We start from the raw sequence: 9,300 nt of genomic DNA, 5'->3' as shown, positions 1-9,300 counted from the left end.
CTATACCTTCAAGTTCCAGGAGGATTTTGTAAAACATGCAGTTGAAACAATTTTTTTTTTTTTTTTAAACTTCAGCAGCCCAGTGTTTAGAGAGGAAAAGAAATTTTTTAAGATTTGAGAGAGAGAGCGAGCGCGCACAAGCAGGTGTTGCAGCTGGGAGAGGGAGAAGCAGGCTTCCCACTGAGCAGGGTGCCCGATGTGGGGCTTGATCCCAGGACCCTGGGATGATGACCTGAGCCGAAGGCAGCCGCTTAACCGACTGAGCCACCTAGGTGCCCTCTTTGTAATTTTTTAAACTCAAGGTGCTTATAAACTTGACTTTTCTTAAACACATTTGTATTCCCTCTATTAGCTATATGCAGAATAAGCATTCTAGAGTGTCACTTCTTTTGCTATTCAAATTCAAATTCTAATTTCTATAGAAACTTCAGAAAACTTAATTTTTTCCCCATCGCAGAAAACTGTTCCATGGCAGCCATGCTATTTCTTGCAGTTCAAGTTAAGAGTTAGTGTTTACTTTCTCCAGCCACCAAGTCAAACAAACCACGCTTAGGCTCTTGGTCAAGAGATCTGAAAGGTTAAATGTGACCACTTGAGGCAATCAAGAGAACAAAGCAGTAACCTTTGACCTTCTCTCCCTCAGGTCGGAGAGTCTGTCCCAGGGCTGGGCCCACAAAACACCTCTTGCCTTCGGCAGCTTACCTGGGGCCAAGGTGAAAGGAGCTGATCTACTCTGCCCCCAGGTGAGCAGCATCTATGTCCTAGAGACTCACTGGGAAACACCGAGCCTTCTACTGAGAGATTAAGGTTTTTCTTTGAAAGAAAGGTTATTTTTCAGTAGTTCTGATGGTAACACTAGAAGCAGCTAATGTGTATAAGACACCTACAAATGTGCCAAGCGTTCGCTAAATGGTTTTATTCAAATGATCTAATTTAATCCCAAGGACTACTATCTAGATTTTACAGGGGAAGAAATAGCCAATGATTTTGAAACTTTGTTCCTTGAGGTTCCCTCACTGTGTGAGGTGGGGAGGCCAGAGCTGGGAAAAGCAGGAAGCCCAAGGAAGGAGAAGCCAGGCTCCAGGACCCCCATTCCTAACTTAACCAAAGCACTTCTGCTTTCTCTATTCTGCTTTTTAAGCGTAAGTGGAAACTGCCTTTAAAAGTTCCAAGATGTGATGGTTAGTTTTACAGGTCACCTTGGCTGGGCTCTATTTAATCAAACACTAATCACACACAGGTGTGGCTGTGAAGGGGCGTGGGTGTGGGGGGTTAACATCTATAATCAGTTGATGTAAGGCGATTACCTTCAATAATGTGGGTGGGCCTCATGCAATCAGTTGAAAGGCTTTAAGAGCCAAAAACTAAGGTTTCTTGGCAAAGAAATTCTGCTTCAAGACTGCAGCAGTAACTCTGACCTGAGTTTCCAGCCTTTTTGTCCCACAGACCTTGGACTTGCCCGCCCGCACTCTGTCTGTCTCAGGCATATGTATCTGTATCTATTTGGTTCTTTCTCCAGAAGACCCTGACCGGTCCACATGGCTTAAGTCCTTATAGCCTTGCTACTCAAAGTGTGCTCAGCGAGCCGCCCGCATCAACCTCAGCTGGGAGCTTGTTAGAAATGCAGTTTCAGGCCACATCAGGTTTACTCCATCAGAAACTGCATTTTAACAAGATCCCATGATGAACCATATGCATACCACATTCTAGGATTTACTACAACATAAAGACAGTAAAACAATGCATTTTCCTGAATAAAATCCTCAAACATTTCAGCCTTGAAGGAGATCCACTCTGAACTTCTGAAAAAGAATAAGAACACTGGCTTGTCTCTTTTGAGCTAGCTACCTTGTGTCAATGTCACCGACCGGATGAACTTGCCAGTAAGCCTTCAGGCTACCAAGTGGTCATCAGCCCAGAAATAGGCCTATTTGCTTCAATCAAAGATACTGTCCTGGCTCTTAATGTATTCACATCCCATTTCTCATCCTCCTCTAAGGAAACCAAGCATTTCTTTATTCCTTTTAATTACTGGGAAAATAATTCCAAGGCTGAGAAAACTGTTGGTATTCATTTTCTTCTAAAAGACATTTTGCGGGCGCCTGGGTGGCTCAGTCGTTAAGCATCTGCCTTCAGCTCAGGTCATGATCCCAGGGTCCTGGGATCGAGCCCCAAATCGGGCTCCCTGCTCGGCGGGAAGCCTGCTTCTCCCTCTCCCATTCCCCCTGCTTGTGTTCCCTCTCTCGCTGTGTCTCTCTGTCAAATAAATAAATAAAATCTTTAAAAAAAGACATTTTGCAGGCTCAACCTCAGATGAAACCCATAAGATTTCATTTAGTTTTTTTAATTAAAATTCTGCCTGCCTCTTACCAAGCTTTGCACTCAATTACCATGTGTTGGAGAAAAGGATGAGATAATTTAACTGTTACTGCTTAGCGCATTTTTCAGCCCAGGGATCCAACACCCCTGACAAGTCCTTTCTGTCATTCTCTGCAGCTGGGTTTTACATGATCAGCGAGCAAACAAGTCACCACCTGCACTGTATAATAGAACTCACTATTTAAATCATTCCCTGCTTCTGCTGGAACTATTTTCCTAATTCATTTAGTATTCTAAATAGACATGTGGGGTGCCACTTCACATTTTAGGAGCCAAAACAAAGGACTTAATCTGGTAAGAGGCAGTGAACACCTTTATCCTCAGGCAACACAGCACCTCTTCATAGAGAACTAGAACATTCTTAAGACTCCCTCTGATGGGCATAGGCCATCCTGCCTTCTGTGTCCTGCCACCTGTGGTTCTGTGGGTGCCAGGGGACCAGGAGGAAAACCAAGCCTGATGCTGAGTTCCTCTGGGTAAACCTTCTTCCCCCAATAACTCGGTGGCTAGATAGAAGCTGGAGAATCCCATTTTACATCGTCCTAAACATTAATGGTTCTCATGTGGAGAATATATAGCAGAATTGTACCAGAGACTTTCTGAAATTGCAACCATACCTGAAGATTTTGGTTCAATAGACCTAGTTGGGCACACAAATGTATGGCGGGAAGCTCTCCCCAGGTAATTCTGATAAAGTCCTCACCTTGGTTGGGTCCCTGACTTTATGTAAGAATGCCACCTTGGCTACTAAAGGTTCTACATCTCATTCTGATGTGGGTGTGGGGTGGGGAGGTTTCTCCACAACCGCAGAGTTCTCTGACACCAACTGCATGTCCTACAATTCAACTCCATTCTGACGCTACTTGGAGATAGCGTCCTCTCCCGCAGGTTCGGAGATCAGTCCTACAAGGTTGCTCCCCTCCCCCCATGGCAGATGCCAGCCAGAAGTCTAGGTTGTTACCTGCACTTGTGACCAACTGGCTCTAAACCGGACTCCCACAACCCCTTCTTCATGTTCAATTCATTTGCTAGAGCAGCTCACAGAACTCAGAAAAACCTTTTACTTACCACATTACTGGTTTATTATAAAAGAATATAACTCGGAAACAGCTGGGTGGAGGAGATGCGTAGGATAAAGAACAGGGAAAGCGCGCAGAGCTTCCATGCTCTCTGAGTGGACCACTCCCCCAGGACCTTCACACACACTCAGCAGCCCAGAAGTTCTTCACACCCTCACCTTCTGGATTTTTATGGAGGCTTCGCAACATAGGCGTGATTGATTGAATCATTGGCCATTGGTGATTGGGGGGTGAGACTGAAAGTTCCAACCCTCTAATCACATGGTTGGTTCTCCTGGCAAAAAGCCCCCATCCTTAGGTGCGGCGGACCAAGTCACTTTATTTTTTTTTAAAGATTTTTATTTATTTGAGAGAGAGCATGAGCAGGGGGAGGGGCAAAGGGAGAGGGAGAAGCAGACGCCCCGCGGAGCAGAGAGCCCGATGTGGGGCTGGATCCCAGGACCCTGAGATCATGACCTGAGCCGAAGGCAGACGCTTAACTGACTGAGCCACCCAGGCACCCCCCAAGTCACTTTATTAACAAAAACCCAGTTCAGGTGGAAAGGGGTTTGTTAGGAATAACAAGACACGTATTTTACCCTGAGGGCTCTGAATCAATTTCAGGTCAAGAAACCAAATACAACACAAGAGGCTCCCATTGCTCTTACTGCTTGATAAATTGCAAGGGTTTTAGGAGCTCTGAGCCAGGAGCCATAGACAAGACCAAATACATATGTGAGAAATATATTTTGATGGTCTGGATAACCAAATATATATTTCTTATAAATCACAATATTGCAGCTACACATTAGAATCATTTGGGGTGGAGATAACAGGTATTAAAAAATATTAATGACTGTATTGTCCCTCAGATCAACTAAATCTGATGCCCTGGGAATGAGCCCAGGCATGTGTATTTTTAGAGCTTCCAGGTGATTCCAATGTGCAGCCAAGGTTGACAATCACAAGGTCAGGAATTCTTCGTATCTCGGCTTCTCAGACTTTAACATGGAAAAGCTTCACCTGGGGATCTTGACACAGTGCAGATTCTGATTCAGCAGGGTTGCTGTGAAGCCTGAGCTTCTGCATTTCTAGCAAGCTTCCAGGTGATGTTGATGTTCCTGTCCCATGGGTCAAACGTTGAGTAGAAAGGCATTTCTCATAGTTGCTCCATAGCCCCAGTATTAATACATTTGAGTTGACTAAGGTTGTGAGATAAAATACGGGATACCCAGTTTAATTTTTATAATTTTTTAAAAAGATTTTATTTATTTATTTGACAGAGAGAGAGAACACACACACGCAGGGGGAGCGGCAGGCAGAGGGAGACAGGGAAGCAGGCTCCCTGCTAAGCAGGGAGCCGGATGCGGGACTCGACCCCAGGACCCTGAGATCATGACCTGAGCCAAAGGTAGATGCTTAACCAACTGAGCCACCCAGGCGCCCCGATACCCAGTTTAATTTTAATTTCAGATAAACAAGAAATAATTTTTTAGTATAAAGATGTCTCAGATTTTTTTTTAAAGATTTTATTTGACAGAGAGAGAGACAGTGAGAGAGGGAACACAAGCAGGGGGAGTGGGAGAGGGAGAAGCAGGCTTCCCCCTGAGCAGGGAGCCCGATGCGGGGCTCGATCCCAGGACCCTGGGATCCCATTGCTCAGGGATCATGACCTGAGCCGAAGGCAGACGCTTAACGACTGAGCCACCCAGGCGCTCCAAGATGTCTCAGATATTGCATGGGGTTTTCTTATACTAAAAAATTGTCCATTGTGTATCTGAGACTCACATTTAATTGGGCATCCTATTTGTTTTGTTTTTGCTAAATATGGCAACATATTTCTTGATTTTTCTGTTTTGAGGGCAAAGTGTTACTTAGCCAAGAGTGACGAATGTCAAGCTTGTAAGCTGATTTTACTCTATGTCCATGGTCCTTTATCTTTTCAGGATGTGGATGCCTGAGAATATAATGGACCATCTCCCCAAGAAGAAAGCACACATATGTACATACACTCAGTATTGTGCAAAGAACTTCTGGGGCTTGTGGTACCTGCCTAAAGCCCACTCATGGACCCTCTAGGGATCCTCAGACCCTGGGTAAGAAAACCCATGTCATCCTCTTAGAAAAATAAAGTTGTATTCAATCACCTGTGTTTCCCAAAAAGATATCCTGTGGATTACTGGTTTCACAAAATATCTACAGATTTTGCATGAAAAACATCTTTTATGAAAAATGTTGGAAAGTGCAGAATTAAAACTAAGTGAAGCAGGCTTCTTTTTTTGGAGGAATTTGCAAATATTTAATATACTATTGTGTTTTGGGACTCTCCCAGTATTTCCCAAATTTATATTGTATCTTATTCCTTGCAGGATATTGCCAAGCATTAGGATTATACTCATTTTGTAGTGTTGCCTAAATAAATCTGTCTCCTTATTTCTCTTCTTAGTATGAAAAGAATAAATGCTCATTATGAAAAGTTTGGTAAGTACAGAAAAATATAATAAGAAAATGTGACTTATTCTGTCATCCAGAGGTAACCACTGTTAACATTTTAGCCTATTACCTTCTAAACTATGAAGGTTCGTGGCTCAGAAAAGGAAGTTTTCATGAAGAAAGCAGGATTTTTTTTTAATGTATGAAGGTAGGCTTGATGGGCTGGGTGAGAGAGGGGGAGTAGGCAAAGATTTACCTATTTGAATGTTAATGGAAATAAGTAGGAGGGATCAGGAGATAATTTTCCAATTTAGTGCCTCTTACTGCAGATAAGAGAGCATATAATTAGATTTCTAGATATCTATTCCAGTTGCTAAATTTCTGATAAACACACTGCTGAGATCTGGCCCAGTTAGCACAGAAATGGCTCCATAACTTCAGCTTCTAGTCTATTATTATTTCTTGCATTTACCACTTAATCTGATCTTGAAGGCAAACAGTATGGCTAGTTCAGGCAATTGAGTGTTTCACTATAATCATCGAAATATAATTACATTCCCCATTAGTCACAAAGTCAAAATGTAATGGAACCAAATGAGAGTCTATCCACCCAAGGTGCAGCAAGCCAAAAACTGACACTGAATGCTTGCAATGAGGATAGATAGATGATTTACTGAAGAAAGATAGATGCTCAAAAATCCTGAACAAGTCAGGGTTTTTAAGCACAAAATTTGGGGTAGGGGTCTCTTGAGAAGGTGGATGCCGCTGATTAGAGGCCCATCAGGTCATCCTAGCGGGTGCTCTGGTGCCGCTTCATCTGGTCCCCCAGAGGCCTGTTGCATCTCAAGAGACCTGGAATCTGAAAAATATCTTGATTCTTTGTGTTAAACCAGTGAGGTTGCGTTCCTACAGGTTCCTTGGCCGGTCCAGCTGTGTCTGGGGGTGATGTGACCCCTAGTGTTCCTTCTTTCCTCTGAACTGACAAGATCACACGAGCTTCCATCATCAATGTAAAAAATAGGTCATAGCCTTACAAGCCTCATTTTGTTTCTTGAATTCCACATATGAGTGAAATCATCTGGTATTTGACTTATTTCACTTAGCACGATACTCTCTAGCTCCATCCATGTCGTTGCAAAGAGTTCATTCTTTGTTATGGCTGAGTAGTATTCCATTGTATATACACTACATCTTTTTCCATTCATCAGCTGACGGACACTTGGGCTGCTTCCATAATTTGGCTATAGTGTCTTCAAGCAGCCCAGGAGCCACAGAGCCCAGAGTCCTCGGTAGGAACACCTGAAAAATGCACAACTTTTTTTTTTTAAAGATTTTATTTATTTATTTGACAGAGAGAGAGACAGTGAGAGAGGGAACACAAGCAGGGGGAGTGGGAGAGGGAGAAGCAGGCTTCCCGCTGAGCAGGGAGCCTGATGCGGGGCTTGATCCCAGGACCCTGGGATCATGACCTGAGCCAAAGGCAGATGCTTAACGACTGAGCCACCCAGGTGCCCCCAAATGCACAACTTTTGAGTGTGTTTCTTTTTTCCTCGGGAAGATGGGAAATGAGTATATTACAATCATCTGGGGTTACCCTTTTTGAAATAGACCCGTCCCAATACCACAGACTGTGTGAATGAGGAGCCCAAGAAGGCTTTCAGGTGAACCTCATGAATCCCATACTACTCGCCCTTCTTAACAGTGCACGAAGGTAGTGAGCTAAATCCCAGTTGTAACTCATGGGTTGACTATGATGAATTAATTATCTTTTATTCAAAAAGTAACTCTTGAGTCAGAATGCTAAACTCAGCAGTAGGGAATGGAAAAATAAATAAAACATGATTTTCACCTTCAAAGGTGCACAATTGAGTTGGCAAGGCAGTTTGGAAAACAGGTAAGTTATAATGAGGTGAGATAAGTGATTATGTAGAGTTAGGTTTCACTCAGTATCATATTTCTTTAGAATGCAGTAAGATCTAAATGAGGATCCAAGGCGATGAGACTACTTAATAAAGGTTGCATTTAAAAGGAATAAGTTATAATGAAGGAATAATCTCAGGAATCCTCCACAAATGTTTCTTTCAAGAAGGTAGGTGTAGACTTGTCAAGGCTCAGCTTACAGAATGTAGAAACTTCCTTATAGCTAGGCACTCTGAAAGGAGGTGGGGAAATCTTCCAGGCTGAAACCATCCATTGTAGACCCATATTTTCCACCACAACCAAATCACTAATCCTTTACCAAGTTTCGTTCGGGGACATTGAAATACAACATATGAGGTTTTCAAACTCAGTGCTGGGAGTTGAAGCCCCAGCTGCAGTGCACCCAGAAGAGGAATTGGGACCCAGCAACCCCTTCTCACCCCAGGCCGGGCCCTGCTCCACCTTAGTCCTCCCAGTTCAGATGGGCTCTGCCAGGTGCGTCCCAGTCACTCCGGTGTGGCCTCCGCCGCACAACAAGCTTCTGGCTGGAGTGGTGGACCCCGGTTCACCTAGTGTCAGCATCCTGCACGCTCCCATCCAGCTGGAGAGTTCTCCACAGCCAAACCCTACCAGCAGGGGAGTAACTGGAGGGTCCTAATTAGGCCCAACACTTGATCCCTGCTCTCCTACCCTCGGCATTGCATGGACACCTATGAAGACCAGCAGCTGAGAGCCCCCAAGCCGACTGGTGAAACAGCTGGGTGAAGTATTTGAGACTGAAACCCCCAAGTTGAATCTTCCCCAGAGCCTGTTCTGCCTCTACAGGCAATTCACCTTCTGAACTGGACTTGCCTCTGGGCACCCAGTTTTCCACTGAGGACCTGATGGCACCCGGGAGCCAGACTGAGCTCCCCTCCAAGCAAATATTCTCCAAGGAGGAAGCAGGACAGCCCTCAGAAACCCCTTGGCCAGCCAGGGCTTGGACGAGCCTTTGAGAGACCCTGAGACTCCCTGATCATCAGGTTCTAAGCCTAATAGATGGCAGGTGAATGGCAAGGGACTAGGGAGCTCTCCCCTCACCATCCTACAGGGTGATAACTCCCCTGGGACTCTGACACCACCATGGGGTAAGTAGCCTTCTTCCTTGAGTGAAAATGCTAGGAAACGAAAGAAAGGGGCCATTCTGGGAACCAGATGACTTTTGAAAACTGGAGGCCAAGTATGGGAGCAGGGTCAAGAGCAGGACTAGGAAAAACAGCACTTTCCAAACTTGGTAGAGAACTAGACTGTGCATAGCCCCAGCCCTGGGTTCACCGGGGGCCTAGCGATATTGTGTCCTCTCAACCCCTTCTTTCTCTGGGAGACTAGAAAGCCTCATTGTCTTCGCGCCACCACCACCGCCCCCCCCCCCCCCCCCCCCCCCCCCCCCGCCTCGCAAACTACCAACTCAGGGACTGAGCGTTTTCTTGGGCTTTCTTTGTGTTCTTTGTGTCTCATGCGTTTCTGGTAT

The 9,300-nt window shown here is 44.8% G+C and overlaps 1 pseudogene; it reads left to right on the top strand.

The window, feature by feature from the left end:
- The first annotated feature begins 8,271 nt into the window (after positions 1 to 8,271).
- Positions 8,272 to 9,075, top strand: LOC123838368 (cell division cycle-associated protein 3-like; annotated as a pseudogene).
- Positions 9,076 to 9,300: the final 225 nt, after the last annotated feature.

The sequence above is a fragment of the Mirounga angustirostris genome, unplaced genomic scaffold (assembly GCF_029215605.1).
Source record: "Mirounga angustirostris isolate CCGP_5_RB_7025 unplaced genomic scaffold, mMirAng1.0.hap1 SCAF_5, whole genome shotgun sequence".
NCBI lineage: Eukaryota > Metazoa > Chordata > Mammalia > Carnivora > Phocidae > Mirounga > Mirounga angustirostris.
Note: the sequence above shows the minus strand (reverse complement) of the source record. Positions and strands in the feature narration are given on the sequence as shown.